The following is a 24736-nucleotide window of genomic DNA, read 5'->3' as shown; positions in this document are numbered from 1 at the left end:
TCAGAAATGAAAAGGGAGACATAACAACAGATCCTGAAGAAATCCAAAACACCATCAGATCCTTCTACAAAAGGCTATACTCAACAAAACTGGAAAACCTGGACGAAATGGACAAATTTCTGGACAGATACCAGGTACCAAAGTTGAATCAGGATCAAGTTGACCATCTAAACAGTCCCACATCACCTAAAGAAATAGAAGTAGTTATTAATAGTCTCCCAGCCAAAAAAAGCCCAGGACCAGACGGGTTTAGTGCAGAGTTCTATCAGACCTTCAAAGAAGATCTAATTCCAGTTCTGCACAAACTATTTCACAAAATAGAAGTAGAAGGTACTCTACCCAACTCATTTTATGAAGCCACTATTACTCTGATACCTAAACCACAGAAAGACCCAACAAAGATAGAGAACTTCAGACCAATTTCTCTTATGAATATCGATGCAAAAATCCTCAATAAAATTCTCGCTAACCGAATCCAAGAACACATTAAAGCAATCATCCATCCTGACCAAGTAGGTTTTATTCCAGGGATGCAGGGATGGTTTAATATACGAAAATCCATCAATGTAATTCATTATATAAACAAACTCAAAGACAAAAACCACATGATCATCTCGTTAGATGCAGAAAAAGCATTTGACAAGATCCAACACCCATTCATGATAAAAGTTTTGGAAAGATCAGGAATTCAAGGCCCATACCTAAACATGATAAAATCAATCTACAGCAAACCAGTAGCCAACATCAAAGTAAATGGAGAGAAGCTGGAAGCAATCCCACTAAAATCAGGGACTAGACAAGGCTGCCCACTTTCTCCCTACCTTTTCAACATAGTACTTGAAGTATTAGCCAGAGCAATTCGACAACAAAAGGAGATCAAGGGGATACAAATTGGAAAAGAGGAAGTCAAAATATCACTTTTTGCAGATGATATGATAGTATATATAAGTGACCCTAAAAATTCTACCAGAAAACTCCTAAGCCTGATAAACAGCTTTGGTGAAGTAGCTGGATATAAAATAAACTCAAACAAGTCAATGGCCTTTCTCTATACAAAGAATAAACAGGCTGAGAATGAAATTAGGGAAACATCACCCTTCTCAATAGTCACAAATAATATAAAATACCTTGGCGTGACTCTAACTAAGGAAGTGAAAGATCTGTATGATAAAAACTTCAAATCTCTGAAGAAAGAAATTAAAGAAGATCTCAGAAGATGGAAAGATCTCCCATGCTCATGGATTGGCAGGATCAACATTGTAAAAATGGCTATCTTGCCAAAAGCAATCTACAGATTCAATGCAATCCCCATCAAAATTCCAACTCAATTCTTCAACGAATTAGAAGGAGCAATTTGCAAATTCATCTGGAATAACAAAAAACCTAGGATTGCAAAAAGTCTTCTCAAGGATAAAAGTACCTCTGGTGGAATCACCATGCCTGACCTAAAGCTTTACTACAGAGCAATTGTGACAAAAACTGCATGGTACTGGTATAGAGACAGACAAGTAGACCAATGGAATAGAATTGAAGACCCAGAAATGAACCCACACACCTATGGTCACTTGATCTTCGACAAGGGAGCTAAAACCATCCAGTGGAAGAAAGACAGCATTTTCAACAATTGGTGCTGGCACAACTGGTTGTTATTTTGTAGAAGAATGCGAATCGATCCATACTTATCTCTTTGTACTAAGGTCAAATCTAAGTGGATCAAGGAACTTCACATAAAACCAGAGACACTGAAACTTATAGAGGAGAAAGTGGGGAAAAGCCTTGAAGATATGGGCACAGGGGAAAAATTCCTGAACAGAACAGTAATGGCTTGTACTGTAAGATCGAGAATTGACAAATGGGTCCTAATGAAACTCCAAAGTTTCTGCAAGGCAAAAGACACCGTCAGTAAGACAAAAAGACCACCAACAGATTGGGAAAGCATCATTACCTATCCTAAATCAGATAGGGGACTAATATCCAACATATATAAAGAACTCAAGAAGGTGGACTTCACAAAATCAAATAACCCCATTAAAAAATGGGGCTCAGAACTGAACAAAGAATTCTCACCTGAGGAATACCGAATGGCAGAGGAACACCTGAAAAAATGTTCAACATCCTTAATCATCAGGGAAATGCAAATCAAAACAACCCTGAGATTCCACCTCACACCAGTCAGAATGGCTAAGATCAAAAATTCAGGTGACAGCAGATGCTGGCGTGGATGTGTAGAAAGAAGAACACTCCTCCATTGTTGGTGGGATTGCAGGCTTGTACAACCACTCTGGAAATCAGTCTGGCGGTTCCTCAGAAAATTGGACATAGTACTACCGGAGGATCCAGCAATACCTCTCCTGGGCATATATCCAGAAGATGCCCCAACGGGTAAGAAGGACACATGCTCCACTATGTTCATAGCAGCCTTATTTATAATAGCCAGAAGCTGGAAAGAACCCAGATGCCCCTCAACAGAGGAATGGATACAGAAAATGTGGTACATCTACACAATGGAGTACTACTCAGCTATTAAAAAGAATGAATTTATGAAATTCCTAGCCAAATGGATGGACCTGGAGGGCATCATCCTGAGTGAGGTAACACATTCACAAAGAAACTCACACAATATGTACTCACTGATAAGTGGATATTAGCCCCAAACCTAGGATACCCAAGATATAAGATACAATTTGCTAAACACATGAAACTCAAGAAGAATGAAGACTGAAGTGTGAACACTATGCCCCTCCTTAGAATTGGGAACAAAACACCCATGGAAGGAGTTACAGAGACAAAGTTTGGAGCTGAGATGAAAGGATGGACCATGTAGAGACTGCCATATCCAGGGATCCACCCCATAATCAGCATCCAAACGCTGACACCATTGCATACACTAGCAAGATTTTATTGAAAGGACCCAGATGTAGCTGTCTCTTGTGAGACTATGCCGGGGCCTAGCAAACACATAAGTGGATGCTCACAGTCAGCTAATGGATGGATCACAGGGCTCCCAATGGAGGAGCTAGAGAAAGTACCCAAGGAGCTAAAGGGATCTGCAACCCTATAGGTGGAACAACATTATGAACTAACCAGTACCCCAGAGCTCTTGACTCTAGGTGCATATATATCAAAAGATGGCCTAGTTGGCCATCACAGGAAAGAGAGGCCCATTGGACTTGCAAACTTTATATGCCCCAGTACAGGGGAACACCAGGGCCAAAAAGGGGGAGTGGGTGGCAGGGGAGTGGGGGTGGGTGGGTATGGGGGACTTTTGGTATAGCATTGGAAATGTAAATGAGCTAAATACCTAATAAAAATGAAAAAAAAAACAATTCCAAAAATCTTTTCAGGGACCTTGATAAACATCTTTAGTGAAGGGGCCAGGTACATGATTAACTAAAAATCTAAACCAGTAGCCCTCCTGTATACAAATGACAAATAGACTAAGAATGAAATCAAGGAAAGTATACTCATCACAATAGCCACAAATGATATAAAATGTCTTAGGGTAACCCTAACCAAGCAAGTGAAAGAATTATACAATGAAAATTTTAAGTGTCTGAAGAAAGGAAATCAGGAAAAATATCAAAAGATATAAAATCCCTGATTCTCATGGATCAGTAGACTTAACACAGTAAAAATGGGCACCCTACAAAAGCAATAGACAGATTCAATGCAATGCCTGTCAAAATTCCAGTACAAGTACAAATTTACAGACCTTGAAAGGACAATACTAAATTTCATATAATAACACAAACAAACAAAAAAGCCAGGATTGCTAATACAGTCTTGAACAATTAAAGACGATCATGAGGTATCACCATCCCTGATTTCAAGGTGTACTAAAAGAAATAGTAATAGAAACCACATGGTACTGGCATAAAAACAGAGATATTGATCAATGAAATGGAATTGAAGACTCAATCATAAATTTATATAACAATAGACAATTGATATTTTATAAAGAAGTTAGAAATTGGCCATTGAAAATGACAGTATCTTGAAAAATGATGTTGGTCAAACTGAATGTCTGCATATAGAAGAATGCAAAGAAGTATTCTTTCATATTGCACAAAACTCGAGTTCAAGTGGATCAAAGATCTTAACATAAAATCAAACACACTAAACCTGATAGAAGAGAAAATAAATAACCTTGAACACATTGGCACAGGAAACAACTTCCTAAACAAAACACTATTAGCGCAGGCACTAATATCAACAATTAATAAATGGGACCTCATGAAACTGAAAACCTTCTGTAAGGTAAAAAACACTGTCAATAAAGAATGGCATGCCGGGCGTGGTGGCGCACGCCTTTAATCCCAGCACTTGGGAGGCAGAGGCAGGCGGATTTCTGAGTTCGAGGCCAGCCTGGTCTACAGAGTAAGTTCCAGGGCAGCCAGAGCTACACAGAGAAACCCTGTCTCAAAAAAAAAAAAAAAAAAACCAAAAAAAAAAAAATAGAATGGCAGCCTACAGAATTGGAAAAGATTTTCACCAGCTCCACGTCCAATATAGGCCTAATATTCAAAACATATAAAGAACTTAAGAAACTAGACATGAAGAAAACAAATAGTACAATTAAAGATTGGGGTACATACCTAAACAAAGAATTAACCACAGGAATCTCAAATGAGCAAGAAGCACTTAAAGAAATATACAACATCTTATCCACCAGGGAAATGAAAATCAAAAAAGATTCCATCTTATGCTTTCCTGAAATCCCATCCAGGAGAGGATTCTCTGATTCAAGATATTCTTACACCACTCTGAGATTTCACCTTACACCTGTCAAAATAACAAAGATAGAAATTGCCCATGATAGCTCAAGCTGGTGAAAAAGTAGAGCAAAGGGAAACACTGCTCCTTTGTGGTGGGAGTGTAAGTTTGTGCAGCCACTATTGAAACCAATATGGAGGTTCCTAAGGAAATAGGAAAAGGATCTACCTCAAGACCCAACTAGAATATGCTGACCATATACCCAAAAGACTTGCAATTCTAAAGCAAATACAATTCCTTAACTATGTTCATATTAACTTCATTCATAATAGCCAGAACTTGGAAACAACTGGTAAGAAGGACACATGCTCAACTACGTTCATAGCAGCCTTATTTGTAATAGCCAGAAGCGGGAAAGAAGCCAGATGTCCCTCAACAGAGGAATGGATACAGAAAATGTGGTACATTTACACAATGGAGTACTACTCAGCTATTAAAAAGAATGAATTTATGAAATTCCTAGGCAAATGGATGGAACTGGAGGGCATCATCCATAGTGAGGTAACCCAATCATAAAAGAACTCACATGATATTTACTCACTGATAAGTGGATATTAGACCAGAAACTTAGAATACCCAAGATACAAGATACAATTTGCAAAACACATGAAACTCAAGAAGAATGAAGACGAAAGTGTGGACACTTTGCTCCTTCTTAGAATCTCTAGCTGCGTATGAATCAGAAGGTGGCCTAGTTGGCCATCAGTGGAAAGAGAGGCCCATTGGTCATGCAAACTTTATATGCCTCAGTACAGGGGAACGACAGGGCCAAGAAGTGGGAGTGGGTGGGTGGGGGAGAGTGTGGGGGACTTTTGGGATAGCATTGGAAATGTAAATGAAATAAATACCCAATAAAATAAAAAAAATTGGGAACAAAACACCCATGGAAGGAGAGTTACAAAGACAAAGATTGGAGCTGAGACGAAAGGATGGACCATCTAGAGATTGCCATACCCGTGGATCCATCCCATAATCCTCCAAACGCTGACACCAATGCACACACTAGCAAGATTTTGCTGAAAGGACCCTGATATAGCTGTCTCTTGTGAGGCTATGCCAGGGCCTAGCAAACACAGAAGTGGATGGTCACAGTCAGCTACTGGATGGATCACAGGGCCCCCAATGGATGAGCTAGAGAAAGTACCCAAGGAGCTAAAAGGTCTGCAACCCTCTAGGTAGAACAACAATATGAACTAACTAGTAACCCGTGGAGCTCATGTCTCTAGCTGCATATGTATCAGAAGTTGACCTAGATGGCCATCAGTGGAAAGAGAGGCCCATTGGTCTTGCAAACTTTATATGCCTCAGTACAGGGGAACGCCAGGGCCAAGAAGTGGGAATGGGGGGCAGGGAGTGGATAGAGGGAAGTGGGGGGGAGAACTTGGGGGACTTTTGGGGTAGCATTGGAAATATAAATGAAGAAAATACCTAATTAAAAAATAATGAAAAAAAAAGAGAAAAATAGATAAAGAAAATTTGGTACATTTATGTAATAGAGCATTACTCAGCTGTTACGTAAAATGACATCCTAAATTTGTAGACAAATGAATGGAACTACAAAAATATTATTCTCAATGAGGCAACACAAACCCAGAAAGACCAACATGATATTTATTCACTTAGAAATGGATATTACTTGTTAAGTAAATGATAATCTGCTGCTGACAGATCTCAATTGGGTCCTCAATCTGTAGGAAAACTCAGGGTTCCAGTTACAGGCGAGAAGGAGTTGGCATGGATGACAGACAGACAGGGACACAGAGAGAGAGTGTGTATTTGAATGTAATTTGTCAAATCGAGCATCAAACTTTTAATACAGAAGAAAATAGGAAAGTTAGGTGACACATTGGCAAGGTACAATGTTACCAGATGCTTAATGACTTTTATACAAAACAGGAATGCAAACATAAAGACTGGCAGGAACTGGACAATAAAACAACGGAGACAAAGTCAGCTCCATCTTAGAAGCCAGGTGTGAAGTCTTTACACTCCAGGGACAAGGGCTTTCATGACCAAGCCATGGTTCTAACTAGGGAGTTCTGTTTTAGGTTTAGCTAACCTTCTCATGAATAATATAATATTCTATTTCCTCCTCAAACCACAGCCCAATCTACTTCCTAAATTCCTGTATATGGGAGTGATTGTGTGTGTGAACTTTCTATTAATAAGTAATGTAGTCTACCATACATAACTGTTATAAGAATTCTAAGCTGGGCGTGGTGGCACACACCTTTTATCCCAGCACTCGGGAGGCAGAGGCAGGCAGATTTCTGAGTTCGAGGCCAGCCTGGTCTACAAAGTGAGTTCTAGGACAGACGGGGCTATACAGAGAAACCCTGTCTCAAAAACCAAAAAAGAAAAAAAGAAAGAGAGAGAGAGAGAGAGAGAGAGAGAGAGAGAGAGAGAGAGAGAGAGAAAGAAAAAGAATTCTAAACTTACATTGCTAAGCTTGCCCTGAGATTTCTAACTCTATGTAGTAGATAGTAATGCCTGATTTCTTTCACTGTCTCTCTTACAATACTGGAGGCAATTCTGAATGTTACTGAATAGGTAACATTCTTACTGAATTTCAAGCCCAGGATCGGCTCAAGGACAACCTAGGGCATTGGTGAAGGCCAGGAAGCAAAGTTCAATTTTGCTTAGGTATTTGGCAAGTCATTGCTTGGAGACACCTATAATAAAACGATACTGAAAGAAAGCACACAGATCTATTCGCAAGGACAAGTTTGGAGCATTCATTATATGGAATGCCACAGTTTGAGGAGGCTAAGTTTCCGTAAAATTTTCACCTCAGGACTGAATTGCCCTGCAAAGAAGAATTAGATTTTGCACTGGGACTGAGGGCAGGTGGAGATAGGAACAGTAAAGATGAGGTTGAAGTTAGAGGGAGAGATGAAAAGTACAGGGAGAGATTTGTGGAAACCTATGGTAGTAGAAACTTCCTTGAACCTGTGTGAGTGACTCTAGAAAGGACTGCTAGTAATGGAAGATATGGAGCCTGAGCAGTCCATCTTCTGTAACCAGGCAAGGCTTTCAGTGGTGTGACTTGGATACTAACTCAGTTATAAAACCTTTGACTTAAAACCTGTCCTCCATGCAAGATATACCAGGGCAATGGTGGCTCAGAGATTTTGGAAGTGTACAACAAATAATTGGTCTAACTTGAGTCCCACATCACAAAAGGGGATCCATGCCCAACACTTCCTGGATGGCAAGGAAACAGAAGCAAGGTGGGGCAGAGACCTAAGATACAATCAAACACCACTGGCCAAAAAATGAAAAGGAAAGACAATGAAATGATTCCTATTAATATTCTACTGTACATAAAGACTGATGCCTAGCCCAGTCTATGCCCCAGTATAGGGGAATGCCTGGGCCAGGAAGTGGGAGTGGGCCAGGGATGGGGGTGGGGGGGGAGAGGATAGGGGATTTTCAGAGGGGAAACTAGGAAAGGGGATAGATAACATTTGAAATGTTAATAAAGAAAATATCTAATTAAAAAAATAAATAAGCCGGGCGGTGGTGGCATACGCTTTTAATTCCAGCACTTGGGAAGCAGAGGCAGGCAGATTTCTGAGTTCGAGGCCAGCCTGGTTTACAAAATGAGTTCCAGGTCAGCCAGGGCTACACAGAGAAACCTTGTCTCAAAACAAAACAAAACAAAACAAACATACAAACAAACAAATAAATAAATAAAATTTTCAAAAAAGAAAGTCTTCCTCCAGCAGCTGATACAAACAGATGCAAAAACACACAGCCAAAATTTGGGCAGAAATGTAGAACCCCAATAAAAAGGGGAAAAGAAGGATTTGTAGGAGCCAAAATGGTGGAGTATATCAGGAAAACATAGCTACAGAATCAACAAAACTGGGCTCATAGAGGCTCACAGAGACTGAAGTGGCAATCAAAGAACCTACATGGGTCTGTGCTATATCCTCTACATAATCATTGTGGTTGTTTAGTTTAATGTTTGTGGGGCCCCCAAGAGTGGAGAATGGTGGTGTCTCAGACATTTTTGCCTATTCTTACAACCTCTTTCTTCCTTCTGGGTAGCTTTGTCCAATTTTGATAGAGGGTTTGTGCCAAGTCTTATTGCACCTTGTTATATCATATGCAATTTTGTAACCCTGGGAAGCCTGCCCTTTTCTAAAGGAAAATGGAGGAGCAGTGCATCTGGGGAAGAGAAGAGAGATAAGGCACTATGGGAAGGCTGAAGTAAGGATTTCTGTGTTAGGGTTATATTGTACATGAGAAGAAATTTAAAATCATAGATTTTTGATGTCAAGAGTCTGAATGCTGAAATAATTTGCCAGTGTCTAGCAGGTTCAGTCTCCTTGGTACACACACACACACACACACACACACACACACTTCTGAAAATCTAGCCTGGGTTCTATATCTAGTCCCCAGACTAGTCAGGCCATCCCTACTTGCCCACAGTATACAGTCCCCTCCCATGCTGTAGCCAACCTCTCTGCCCAGAAAAATTCTAAACAACCGTTGCCAGAGTCTAATCAGGTCATGTTCTGTTCTACTTGCATTGTCTCAATCCCTAGATTATTACCCACACTCCAGGGTTTGACTAGGATACACCTCCTGCATTCCACCAATCATTAGACCCAATGAGACCCAGATACCTTGTGCTCTCTGTTAACCCACTCTACTCAGACACAGAACTAACAAAACAAATACACATAGCCATAAATCATTAAAAAAAAAATCAAAGATCAAGATGTTTTCCCAAACCCAAAATCTATCAGTCCTGTAGACAGGTTCACCAATTTCAAAGTTGCCTAGATGAACCCTAGGAAACAGAATTGTAAAGAAAAATTACTAAATCAACAAAAAAACTTTAAGTTTACAGAACACACAAATTTGCACTGGCTTCAGCAGCTATAGACTAAAACGGGAACAATTCAGAGAAGATTGGCATATCCATGCTCAAGGATGATATGTAAAGGTGTGAAGCATTTTTTATCTTTATATAAAATAATTAAGCAAACAATATAAAATTTAAAAGAATATAATAAAGAACCATATAGAAAATATAGGATACCAATAAAAGACTGAACCTTCAAATTACAAGAATATGGAGCTGGAGAGATGGCTCAGCAGTTAGGAACACTGACTGATCTTCCATAGTTCCTTAATTCAGTTCCCAGTAACCACATGGTGGTTTAAAACTAACTATGATGGGGTCTGATGCCTATGTCTGGAATACAGGTGTACATGCAGATAGAGCACTCACATACATAAAATAAATACTTTTTTAATAACAAAATAGATGAGGGAGAAGATTCCTAGGTCACTAGTATAGACAAAATCTTCAATAAAATCATAGAAGGAAAAGTACACGAACTAATAGAAGACATACCTACACAGATTCAAGAAGCACACGGTACACCAAATGGACAAAAACAGAAAGGATATTGTCTATGCTATATCATTGTTAAAGCAGAACAAAAAGTATTGACTCCTTCAAGAGAAGAAAAATGGCAAGATACACACTAAAGAAAATTCATCATAATAACACCTGTTTAGTGGAAATTTTGAAAGTCAGAACAGCCTGGAAAATACAAGTCTTAAAAGACAATTGTGGCCAAACTAGATTAATATGCCTACCAAAATTATGTGTGTCTGTGTATGAATGAATGAAAAGTTCTAAGCTATACATAGCCTTAAAATTTATATTCTACAATATAAAGCTGAAGAAAATACAGGAAACATTTTAGGCTAAAGAGGCAGATGATTGTAGTCAAGAGAGTGTGAAAAAAATATGAAGCTAAAGCTAAAAGCCCCACTGAGAACACAAAAGAACATGAATAACTGTAGTCAGCACACATGCATCAAACAACTTCAACGATTAGGTATCAAATATTCAGTCAAAAGAAACAGGTTGAGTGAATTAATCAAGATACAAAATGCATCTTCTTGTTGTCTACAGTGAATCTATTTTAGCTATAAAGATAGGTAGAACTTAAAGGGAAGAAATGGACAGAAGCATGCAAATCAAACAGGACCTGTGAAAATGAGTCACTTTCCTAATACCTGACAAAATAGACTTTAAACTAAAAACTATCAGAAAAGGTAAAGAGAAGCATGTTATTGTAATCAGGGAAATTATTAGCCAAGTGGTATTTCTATCCTAAAAGTATGCACTCTGTATTCTACAACATCAAATTTCATAAAAATATACTGCTGGAAATAAGAAAATAGACTAACAGTAGCCATTAATACTCGGTGGTTGCAATTCACACTTTCTCCAATATACACGTCATCTATCATCTGGACAAAAATTATGGAGATATGCACGAGAATTAAATGACATCACACATCAAATGAATTTAACTGATATTTACAGAATATTCAACTATACACCAAAGAATATGCATTTTGCTTAGCAACACATGGAAACCTCTCTAAAATAGAACAATCCTGGGACACAAAATTCATCTTAACAAATTCAGAAATACTGAAATAACCTCATGAATTGTACCTGACTACAATGCAAGAAAACTTAAAATCAGCAACTAAAATGTGTTTCGTACATACACAAACTTATGAAGAGTGTGAGAAATGTCTTGCAAAGAAACCAAGAAATTTACAGCTCAGCCTGCATTTATAAAAACAAATCAAAAAGCACACACATGAATAATTTAATGATGCTACCCAAAAAATCCAAAATGAGTAAAAACAAAACAAGAACAAAAAAAAATTTGAAATAGAGCCCAAGTTAATAGAAGCGAAAAAAAAAATCGATAAACCTAACAACTGGTACTTTAAGAAGATTAAAAAAATATAAACAGATCCTTTTCCTAATTAACCAAAGTGGGTACAGGGGGAGTGGTTTCAAACTAATGTAATTAGAAACAAGCAAGGAAACATTGCAACTGACACAAAAAAAGTAAGAATGTTATAATACTTTAAAAATCTGTTCACTATTAAGTTGTAAAACTTATAATCAATGAATTTCTAGAATCTGCTAAATCACCAAAATTAAACCAAGTGATCGATAACCTAAATTAACCAATATAAAATGGGGAGACTGAAACAGTACTAAAAATACCTTCCAAATAAAAACCTTAAAGGCAAGTTAGGGAGGGAAGGGCTTATTCCTCTTACACTTTTGTAAGAATGTCAGGGCAGTAACTCCATCAGGACAGGAACATGGAGGCATAAGCTGATACAGAAGCAGTGGGTGAGTGCTGCTTACTAGCTTGTATCTCATGGTTTGTTCACCTGCTTTATTGTAGAACCCAGAACCACCAGCTCAGAGATTACACTGCCCACAGTGGTCTGGACTCATCCCATCAATCATTAATTAAGAAAATGTTTGACATGTATACCTAAAAGACACTTTTACTTCCATAGGGACACTTACTCAAGCATGTTTATATTTTCTCTATTCACAATATCCAGAAATTGGAGATAACCTAGATATCCCTCAACCAAAGAATTGATAAAAGAAATGTATATTTACACTGTGGCTCACAGCCATCTGTAATGTGATCTGATGCAGACTTCCAGTGTGTCTAAAGACAACTACAGTGTACACATATACATAAAATAAATAAATTAATACATCTTTTTGTAAAAGGAGGAGAAGTAAGAAAGAAGGAAAAAGGACTCTGCGGAGTGCAGGCTGCACAGGTGAGGGTGTGGAAAACAGAGGCCAGCAGTTTCTGGGTCAGGCGAGAGCCACAGACCTTCTGAGGTGGCGCCATTTTCGGCTCCAGACAACCGGCCACCTTCCTGGTCAGAGCACAGTTGTCCGCCTGGCCCGAGAGGCTTCTGCCTCAGCTTCCACGGGAACAACCTTGGTTCTGGGACTCCGCGGAGGGCAGGCTGCACGGGAGAGAGTGTGGACTACTGAAACAACGGGTTCTGTGACAGGCCAAAGCAACACAGCTTCTGGGAAAGATCCTGTTTTGGGCCTTCATCTTCGGCCAGGAGGAGGTCCAAACACCAGGTAACTGTGCACCTTCCCTGAAAGAAGAGAGCTTGCCTGCAGAGACTGCTCTGACCACTGAAACTCAGAGGAGAGATCTAGTGTCCCAGGTCTGCTGATAGAGGGTAGCAAAATCACCAGAGGAACAATCTCTAAACAAGGACAACTATAACAACTAACTCCAGAGATTGCCAGATGGCGAAAGGTAAACGTAAGAATCCTACTAACAGAAACCAGGACCACTCACCATCATCAGAACCCAGCACGCCCACTTCTCCCAGTTCAGGGCACCCCAACACACCCGAAAAGCTAGACCTGGATTTAAAAGCATATCTCATGATGATGGTAGAGGACATAAAGAAGGACTTTAATAACTCACTTAAAGAAATAGAGGAGAACACTGCTAAAGAGTTACAAGTCCTTATAGAAAAACAGGAAAACACATCCAAACAGGTGATGGAAATGAACAAAACCATATTAGACCTAAAAAGGGAAGTAGACACAATAAAGAAAACCCAAAGTGAGGCAACGCTGGAGATAGAAACCCTAGGAAAGAAATCTGGAACCATAGATGCAAGCATCAGCAACAGAATACAAGAGATGGAAGAGAGAATCTCAGGTGCAGAAAATTCCATAGAGAACATCGGCACAACAATCAAAGAAAATGGAAAATGCAAAAAGATCCTAACTCAAAACATCCAGGAAATCCAGGACACAATGAGAAGACCAAACCTACGCATAATAGGAGTGGATGAGAATGAAGATTTTCAACTCAAAGGACCAGCAAACATCTTCAACAAAATTATAGAAGAAAACTTCCCAAATCTAAAGAAAGAGATGCCCATGAACATACAAGAAGCCTACCGAACTCCAAATAGACTGGACCAGAAAAGAAATTCCTCCCGACACATAATAATCAGAACAACAAATACACTAAATAAAGATAGAATACTAAAAGCAGTTAGGGAAAAAGGTCAAGTAACATATAAAGGCAAGCCTATAAGAATTACACCAGATTTTTCACCAGAGACTATGAAAGCCAGAAGAGCCTGGACAGATGTTATACAGACACTAAGAGATCACAAATTCCAGCCCAGGCTACTATACCCAGCCAAACTCTCAATTACCATAGATGGAGAAACCAAAGTATTCCACGACAAAACTAAATTCATCCATTATCTCTCCATGAATCCAGCCCTTCAAAGGATAATAACAGAAAAAAACCAATACAAGGACGGGAACCACGCCCTAGAAAAAACAAGAAGGTAATCCCTCAACAAATCTAAAAGAAGACAGCCACAAGAACAGAATGCCAACTCTAACAACAAAAATAACAGGAAGCAACAATTACTTTTCCTTAAAATCTCTTAATATCAATGGACTCAACTCCCCAATAAAAAGACATAGACTAACAAACTGGCTACACAAACAAGACCCAACATTTTGCTGCTTACAGGAAACTCATCTCAGAGAAAAAGATAGACAATACCTCAGAATGAAAGGCTGGAAAACAATTTTCCAAGCAAATGGCATGAAGAAACAAGCTGGAGTAGCCATTCTAATATCTAACAAAATCGACTTCCAACCCAAAATAATCAAAAAAGACAAGGAGGGGCACTTCATACTCATCAAAGGTAAAATCCTCCAAGAGGAACTCTTAATTCTGAATATCTATGCTCCAAATACAAGAGCAGCCACATTCATTAAAGAAACTTTAGTAAAGCTCAAAGCACACATTGCACCTCACACAATAATAGTGGGAGACATCAACACACCACTTTCACCAATGGACAGATCATGGAAACAGAAACTAAACAGGGACACAGTGAAACTAACAGAAGTGATGAAACAAATGAACTTAACAGATATCTACAGAACATTTTATCCTAAAACAAAAGGATATACCTTCTTCTCAGCACCTCATGGTACCTTCTCCAAAATTGACCATATAATTGGTCACAAAACAAGCCTCAACATATACAAAAATATTGAAATTGTCCCATGCATCCTATCAGATCACCATGGACTAAAGCTGATCTTCAATAACAAAATAAATAATAGAAAGCCAACATTCACGTGGAAACTGAATAACACTCTTCTCAATGATACCTTGGTCAAGGAAGGAATAAAGAAAGAAATTAAGGACTTTTTAGAGTTTAATGAAAATGAAGCTACAACATACCCAAACTTATGGGACACAATGAAAGCATTTCTAAGAGGGAAACTCATAGCTCTGAGTGCCTCCAAAAAGAAACTAGAGAGAGCACACATTAGCAGCTTGACAACACACCTAAAAGCTCTAGAACAAAAGGAAGCAAATTCACCCAAGAGGAGTAGAAGGCAGGAAATAATCAAACTCAGGGGTGAAATCAACCAAGTGGAAACAAGAAGAACTATTCAAAGAATCAACCAATCAAGGAGCTGATTCTTTGAGCAAATGAACAAGATAAATAAACCCGTAGCCAGACCCACTAGAGGGCACAGGGAAAGCATCCTAATTAACAAAATCAGAAATGAAAAGGGAAACATAACAACAGATCCTGAAGAAATCCAAAACACCATCAGATCCTTCTACAAAAGGCTATACCCAACAAAACTGCAGAACCTGGATGAAATGGACAAGTTTCTAGACAGATACCAGGTACCAAAGTTAAATCAAGATCAGGTTAATGATCTAAACAGTCCTATATCCTCTAAAGAAATAGAAGCAGTCATTAATAGTCTACCAACCAAAAAAAGCCCAGGACCAGATGGGTTTAGTGCAGAGTTCTATCAGACCTTCAAAAAAGAGCTAATTCCAGTTCTTCACAAACTATTCCACAAAATAGAAACGGAAGGTACTCTACCCAACTCATTCTATGAAGCCACAATTACTCTGATACCTAAACCACAAAAAGACCCAACAAAGATTGAGGACTTCAGACCAATTTCCCTTATGAATATCAATGCAAAAATCCTCAATAAAGTTCTTGCTAACCGAATCCAAGAACACACCAAAACAATCATCCATCCTGACCAAGTAGGTTTCATCCCAGGGATGCAGGGATGGTTCAATATACGGAAATCCATCAACGTAACCCAGTATATAAACAAACTCAAAGACAAAAACCACATGATCATCTCATTAGATGCTCAGAAAGCATTTGACAAAATCCAACACCCATTCATGATAAAAGTCTTGGAAAGATCAGGAATTCAAGGCCCATACCTAAACATGATAAAAGCAATCTATAGCAAACCAATAGCCAACATCAAAGTAAATGGTGAGAAGCTGGAAGCAATCCCACTAAAATCGGGGAGTAGACAAGGCTGTCCACTCTCGCCTTACCTATTCAACATTGTACTTGAAGTCCTAGCCAGAGCAATTAGACAACAAAAGGACATCAAGGGGATACAAATTGGAAAGGAAGAAGTCAAAATATCACTTTTTGTAGATGATATGATAGTATATATAAGTGACCCTAAAAATTCCACCAGAGAACTCCTAAGCCTGATAAACAGCTTCAATGAAGTAGCCAGATATAAAATTAACTCAAACAAGTCAATGGCCTTTCTGTACACAAAGGATAAACAGGCTGAGAAAGAAATTAGGGAAACAACACCCTTCTCAATAGTCACAAATAATATAAAATACCTTGGCGTGACTCTAACTAAGGAATTGAAAGATCTGTATGATAAGAACTTCAAGTCTCTGAAGAAAGAAATAAAAAGAAGATCTCAGAAGATGGAAAGATCTCCCATGCTCATGGATTGGCAGGATCAACATTGTAAAAATGGCTATCTTGCCAAAAGCAATCTACAGATTCAATGCAATCCTTACCAAAATTCCAACTCAATTCTTCAATGAATTAGTAAGGGCAATCTGCAGATTCATCTGGAATAACAAAAAACCTAGGATAGCAAAAACTCTTCTCATGTATAAAAGAACCTCTGGTGGAATCACCATGCCTGACCTAAAACTGTACTACAGAGTAATTGTGATAAAAACTTCATTGTACTGGTATAGTGACAGACAAGTAGACCAATGGAACAGAATTGAAGAGCCAGAGATGAACCCACACACCTATGGTCACTTGATCTTTGACAAGGGAGCTAAAACCATCCAGTGGAAAAAAGACAGCATTTTCAACAAATGGTGCTGACACAACTGGCAGTTAGCATGTAGAAGATTGCGAATTGATCCATTTCTATCTCCTTGTACTAAGGTCAAATCTAAGTGGATTAAGGAACTCCACATAAAACCAGAGACACTGAAACTTACAGAGGAGAAAGTAGGGAAAAGCCTCGAAGATTTGGGTACCGGGGAAAATTCCTGAATAGAACAGCAATGGCTTGTGCTGTACGATTGTGATTCGATAAATGGGACCTCATAAAATTGCAAAGCTTCTGCAAAGCAAATGACACCGTCAATATGACAAAAAGGCCACCAACAGATTTGGAAAGGATCTTTACCTATCCCAAATCGGATAGGGGACTAATATCCAATATATATAAAGAACTCAAGAAGGTGGACTTCAGAAAATCAAATAACCCCATTAAAAAATGGGGCTCAGAGCTGAACAAAGAATTCTCACCTGAGGAATACCGAATGGCTGAGAAGCACCTGAAAAAATGTTCAACATCCTTAATCATCAGGGAAATGCAAATCAAAACAACCCTGAGATTCCACTTCACTCCAGTCAGAATGGCTAAGATCAAAAACTCAGGTGACAGCAGATGCTGGCAAGGATGTGGAGAAAGGGGAACACTCCTCCATTGTTGGTGGGATTGCAAGCTTGTACAACCACTCTGGAAATCAGTCTGGCGGTTCCTCAGAAAATTGGACATAGCACTACCGGAGGATGCCGCAATACCTCTCCTGGGCATATATCCAGAAGATGTCCCAACCGCTAAGAAGGACACATGCTCCACTATGTTCATAGCAGCCTTATTTATAATAGCCAGAAGCTAGAAAGAACTCAGCTGCCCCTCAACAGAGGAATGGATACAGAAAATGTGGTACATTTACACAATGGAATACTACTCAGCTATTAAAAAATGAATTTATGAAATTCCTAGGCATATGGATGGGCCTGGAGGGCATCATCCTGAGTGAGGTACCCCAATCACAAAGGAACTTGCACAATATGTACTCACTGATAAGTGGATATTAGCCCAGAAACTTAGGATACCCAAGATATAAGATACAACTTGCTAAACGCATGAAATTCAAGAACACTTTACCCCTTCCTAGAAATGGGAACAAAACACCCATGAAAGGAGTTACAGAGACAAAATTTGGAGCTGTGACAATAGGATGGACCATCTAGTGATTGCCATATGCAGGGATCCAACTCATAATCAGCTTCTAAACGCTGACACCATTGCATACACTAGCAAAATTTTGCTGAAAGGATCCAGATATAGCTCACTCTTGTGAGACTATGCCGGGGCCTAGCAAACACTGAAGTGGATGATCACAGTCAGCTATTGGATGGGTCACACGGCCCCCAATGGAGGAGCTAGAGAAATTACCCAAGGAACTAAAGGGAACTGCAACCCTATAGGTGGAACAACAATATGAACTAACCAGTACCCCGGAGCTCTTGTCTCTAGCTGCATATGTATAAAAAGATGGCCTAGTCGGCCATCACTGCAAAGAGAGGCCCATTGGACTTGCAAACTTTATATGCCCCAGTACAGGGGAACGCCAGGGCCCAAAAGGGGGAGTGGGTGGGTAGAGGATTGGGGGGGTGGGTATGGGGGACCTTTGGGATAGCATTGAAATGTAAACGAGGAAAATACCTAATAAAAAAATTTAAAAAAAGAAGGAAAAAAAGAAAGAAAGAAAGAGAGAGGGGAAGGAAGGAAGGAAGGAAGGAAGGCAGAGAGATAGAAAGAGAAAACACCTCATGGTTAATAAAAGGACAAATATATAAAAAGAGAGAAAGAAATAGAATAAGAGAATGCCCTACAAGCTGCTGACAGTCCAATCTTATGGAGGCCTTTTAATTGAGATTCTTTCCTCTCAGATGACTTTAGACTGTGTCAAGTTGACATAAAATTAGTCAGGAAAGGTGTTCTTCAATATTCCCAGAGAGATTAGTGTACTGATATATACTTCATTTTTGAATGTTCAACTGCTAGTCCTCAGCAGCAGATGCTTATTCCTAGCAGTTTAATCCTCATGAGTCTTTGAAAGCAATCATGTAACATTGTAAAGAGTTTATACCCACTGACCAGATGAGAATAGTAATATAGTCATACAAAACACATGTTTCTTTGGCAATTTTAATGACATTCCATCCTTTTAACAAAATGCTCACCAATGCCTTTCTGTTGGAAATTAAGACATCCCCTGTCTCAAATGTTCAGATTAATGTAGACTAACAAACATGAATATGAATTCTATCTATAGGCAAAAGCTTACATAAAATGAGATGGTGCTCTTTTATCTCCATAACAGCCTCAAACACATGGGCACAGGGGAAATGTTCCTGAACAGAACAACAGAACACCAATGGTTTATGCTCTAAGATCAAGAACAGACAAATGGGACCTCATAAAGTTGCAAAGTTTCTGTAAGGCAAAAAACACTGTCAATAGGACAAAAGGGCAACCAACAGATTGGGAAAAGATCTTTACCAATTCCACATCTGATAGAGGGCTAACATCCAATATATACAAAGAACTCAAGAAGTTAGACTTCACAGAACCAAATAACATGATTAAAAATGGTCTTCATAGCTAAACAGAGAATTCTCAACTGAGAAAATTCAAATGGCTGAGAAGCACCTCAAGAAATGTTCAACATCCTTAGACATCAGGGAAATGCAAATTGAAATGGCCCTGAGATTCCACCTCATAACAGACAGAATGGCTAAGATCAAAACACAGGTGACAGCAAATGCTGGAGAGGATGTGGAGAAAGAGGAACACTCCTCCATTGCTGGTGGGATTGCAAGCTGGGACAACCACTCTGGAAATCAGTCTGGCAGTTCCTCAGAAAACTGAACATAGTCCTACCTGAATACCCAACTATACTACTCCTTGGCATATGCCCAGAAGATGCTCCAACATGTAATAAGGACACATGCTCCACTATGTTCATAGTGGCCTTATACCCAGAAGCTGGAAACAACTCAGATGTCCCTTAACAGAAGAATGCATACAGAAAATGTGGTACATTTACACAATGGAATGCTACTCAGCTATTAAAAGCAATGACTTCATGAAACTCTTAGGCAAATGGATGGAACTTGGAAATATCACCCTGAGTGAGGTAACTGAGTCACAAAAGAACACATACACAGTATATACTCACTGATAAGTGGATATTAGTAGTCCCATATACAGTCAAAAAACCTGGATACCATTGTGGATGCTGAGAAGTGCTTGCTGACAGAAATTTGACATGGCTGTCTCCTGAGAGGCTCTACTAGAGCCTGATAAATACAGAAGTGGATGCCTACAGCCAACCATTTGACTGAGTGTGGAGTCCCCAGTGGAGGAGTTGGAGAAGGGACTGAAGGAGCTGAGGGGGTTTGCAGCCCCATGGAGAGAGCAACAGTGTCAACCAGCCAGACCCCTTGCAGTTTCTGGGGAGTGTACCACCAACCAAAGTGTAAACATGGAGAGACCCATGGCTCTGGACACATATTTCCCAGAGGAGGGACTTGTTGGACATCAGTGGGAGGAGAGGTCCTTGAGCCTGAGGGAGTTGGATGCCCCAGAGTAGGGGAATGCCAGGGCAGGAAGACTGGAGTGGGTAACTGAGTGAGTGAGCACCCCCATAGAGGCAGGAGGAGGGGTGATGGGATATGGGGCTTCCGAAGGGGATAACTGGAAAGGGAAAACATTTGAAATGTAAATAAAGAAAATATCCAATTAAACAGAAAGGTTTGTGCCACAATTGGACTTGTGATTAAATCTTGCTTGACTTCATATTGAATTATCTTTGGCTAAACAGGTTTACCCTGATGCTTCAAACCATTTACTAATATATTGGTATGTAGAACTATAACACTGATTAGTACCATAAAAAATTATAATTAGTCCCAGCATGAATTCTCCTTATCATGTAGAATGAAAATTATATATATTCTAAATAAGCTCTTACATTTTATTTATGGTGTACATCAGTAATGAAAATAAGTGTATAGAATGAGGCAATATCTAATCAAGCTGGCCTAAGACGTTTTCAAAACTCTCATAGGTTTTAGTGTTGTCTATTTTAACTACCTACTTTCAAGTTTACAACAGATATAATTACAATTTCTTTAGCTGCTTTTCCAAGCATGTAAGACAGTAAATGTTTGCATTATAAGTGAATTCCAAATTCCACACAGTGTACCTGAAAATTTGGAGGTCCTGCTGTTGCTGCCTCAAAAGATATTTATGCTGGTTCTGTTTGTGGGGTATTAAGGAATTCAACACAAAAGAAAATAAAAGGATCAGGTTCTAACAAAGCATGCAAATACCTTAATGCTTGTTCCACTTCTTTCATAGAGCAAGCAAATTTGGGTGCAGCAAGGGAGATAGGAGACACTTTCTTTCATACCTCTTCTTAATAAAATAAAGTAGTTAGTATTCCTTATCAACGTGAAGTGATAAAAAATGGGACCAGTCTTCCTAATCTTGCCACAGAAATTGCAGCACAGTACCCAGTGCACTGAATTTTCAGGCATGGAATTTACAGGATATATTAAACTTGCCTCAAAGTTGAGAATGAGCAATGTATTGCAGAGTCAGAATCTCTGAAAGGAGACTTTCAAAGACAAAGTGTGAACTTGTAGAGGTAAAGCCAAAATGGCAATGCCTCTGCTAGTTGGTGGGAAATACTCTATTTTGAGGGGAAATTTTTCTAGAGTTCTCTTTTTTGTTTTATCCTGGTCTATTTTTATTTTCAGAGTAATATCAATTCAGATAAATGAGTCTGTTAGTACTCCCTTTCTAGAAAATTTTAAATATTTAAATTAAATGTTGAGGAAGTCAAATAATTTGGAATTTTTAATTACTAGGGAATAGAAACATACAATGCATAAAATATTTATCTTATCAATTTATCCTGTAAAAATTAACGGGTTTCTTGACTTCCTATTGTAACCTAATCTAACCATACATTTATAACCCCATTTCTTATTTGACAAAATCATGATATTTTGAGGGAAAAAAATCTTCTTTCCTAACACATGCTGTCTTTATCTCACTGTCCTGAATTTGATCTGGTTCCTCACTTATCACACATGTGTCTAATCTTAGAATAAAGGTAACCACACAGAAACACGGGATACTTTCAACCACTTAGTGCATTCGGGTGTACCACTTCCACTCATATATCATATTTTTCTGCAAATTTGCATCTGCACCATTTACTGATTTATAGACGCTATTGGCTGCCTGTATCTGTGAGATAGTAGGTAGTAATAAAATATAATGAAAGGTTCTCAAAGATTGTTTTAAACATCAATAGCCCTGGACAATACCCCTAAGTATTTGGGGGCAGATGTACATTGGAAGATATTCATTACTCTACTCAGCTCAAAATACAATTTTGTTCGTCAGGAGGACCAACAGATGTATGTCTAAAACAAACACCTTTGTCTAAGTCTTGGTTCCTTCCAGAATTTTAGGTAATATTCTACTGTTAATGATAATATCATACTGATATTATCATACCTATTTACTGATGGAACTTGGAGGAACAAGTCTAGTATTAAGTTGGAACCTCTATCCAAAGAAAAGCTCTAATAGTATCAGAAGGCACTATACATTATTCCAAGTGAGAAGCATTAAGAAAAGTCTCACCTAACTAGGAACCAAATCAATGACCAGACTAGCAGTGTAGTACTAATGGTACAATAGTGATAGTAATATCATAGGAATAAACAACAGCTATTTGAATTGACTTAAGACCTCTTAATCAGACAGAACTCTTCCTAGAATTGTAACCCTAGACAAAAATCCAGAGTTGATGAGGAGATTCAACTGCCAGAATTTTATTAAATTGTTATCTTATTCAACTGCCTTCTAAATACTTATTATATCCATAGGTAAGTATTTCTTTCACATTTTATGCAAGAGTCTTCTTTTTGCAGCACTTAGGTATTATATCAGAGAACCACAACTGACCAAAGAGAAGAGAATGTGGTGTATGTATCCAAGTGGAGCATCTATAGCAAAACCTCTTCACTCAAGATCAGGGAATGCCACAGAAGGGAAGGAAAGAGTATAAGATCCAGAAGAATAGGATGATTGTTGAAATATAGCGTATTCTAGATATGATAATAATGTTACATTTGTGAGCTCTCAGCAATATCGTTGCCTGCACAAGGCTTTAAGGAGCCATACCAATCAATCCTCAAGCTTGGATCTTGGTTTTAGCTCATAAGATCTCTCCCCTTGAGCTATAAGCAGAAAATGGATAAGAGAGAAAACATTTTCTCCAGTTTACAAGCCCAATGTTAAGTTTGCCAATGCTAGGTGGTCAGTTCTAAGTAAACGTGTGTAAAAAAGCAATTAAGTGGTCATGAGTTAAGGAAGGTGTAGTAAGGAGGAAAAAGAAAACGTTGAAGCAGAAACAGAGGGTTGGAAATGATATAAATATTATATGGTCATGAAAAAAATTCTCAAAAATTAAAAAAACAATTATAATAAAAAATAAAGGTTGCATTTATTTAATATTTCCTGATTTTTATTATTTTATCTTTATGTTCTCAAATGTTGCCAGAGTTCCTGGCATTTTACAAGCATTTATCAGATGAAATTAGTGAAAAACTATGCATTTGCTTCTCTATCACATTTCCCTGCAACAGTCTGCAGCCAATTGAACATCTGAATTTAAATAGAACATCGCCTAGATTTTTATTCTAAACCAAGTACCCCAGAGCATTATATCAGAGAAGGTTGTCTTAAATAAGACTCAATAGGAGTGAGGTTCTCATCAACAAAGAAGACATCGACAGAGCAGCCTCATCAGTTGGTGTAGTTTCAATATTCTACATTGTAGGAATATTCTATGTTCATTGTCTTAGGCAGCAAGTAAGTCTTCTAGAGCTATCACTAACTGTTCACTTATCAATTTATCACTTCCCAGGCATTCATAAACAGTATTTTGCTGGCAAGAACACTGCCCTTTTCATCATTGGGAAATAACTCTTTTACTGGCTAATGTTCCTTTGACCACTGAATAAGATATAGCTCCAAATAGTCCATTATCAGATCCATGGAAACCTTCAGAAACTCTTCCACTAACAATTTTTCTTAAATCAGGTGGCACAAAAGTTGCTGGCAATGAAGAGGTTCTTCTGATTCACAATGTTCTCTTTCATCGTCTCCCTCATTAATCATATATCATATATATACATATATATGTGTCTGTGTGTGTGTGTCATGTGTGTGTGTATTTGTGTGTGTGTGTGTGTGTATATATATATATCCAGCATCAATGGTCACCTTTACAGTTTCCAGTTTCCTTGAATTGGTCCTTTTCCTAAAACAACAAAGTCGAATGTATACCTCATCCACTACGGCAAAACTTTTTCATTCTGGTACATATCAAGAATCCTAACTGCACCACTTTTTCCTGGGCCATTCTGCTGGGGAAGACTGCTAGCTAGTCTGCTCCCCTGAAGACACCACATCCTGAGCAATCCCAGAAGATCCATTGCACATAGAGTTTCTGACACCACAGCTTGAAGGCATCCCAGGAGCTCCTCTGTACACAGGGCAACTGGGCAAGAGACACTGCAATCTGAAGACCTCCTGGGGGCTCTAAGGCATGCAGGGGAACTGGCCAAACAGACTGAAAGTGTTCCTGGTGTTCTGCTACACAGACAGAAAAAGGAACCAAAGTCTGTAACACCCACCCCTCCATCCCCCCATAGAACATGTTCGTGTAGGACAACAGCTTGATTGCTTCTTTGAAGTCACAACAGTCTGAAGGCCTTCCAGGACATCTACTGTAGCCAGGGCAACAGATCAGCAGCTTCTTTGCCACTCTGAAGAGCCCCCAGTTGGAAGGTCTCACAGGTGGTC

General features: G+C 38.8%; 1 non-coding gene across 1 annotated transcript; it reads left to right on the top strand.

The window, feature by feature from the left end:
- The first annotated feature begins 9652 nt into the window (after nt 1-9652).
- On the top strand, nt 9653-9755 carry Gm26133. The gene has a single exon (XR_003950788.1). It is a non-coding gene; the product is annotated as a U6 spliceosomal RNA (small nuclear RNA).
- Nucleotides 9756-24736: the final 14981 nt, after the last annotated feature.

Source organism: Mus musculus, chromosome 13 (assembly GCF_000001635.26).
Source record: "Mus musculus strain C57BL/6J chromosome 13, GRCm38.p6 C57BL/6J".
Lineage (NCBI taxonomy): Eukaryota > Metazoa > Chordata > Mammalia > Rodentia > Muridae > Mus > Mus musculus.
The sequence above is the reverse complement of the archived record's forward strand: the minus strand, read 5'-3'. Positions and strand labels throughout refer to the sequence as shown.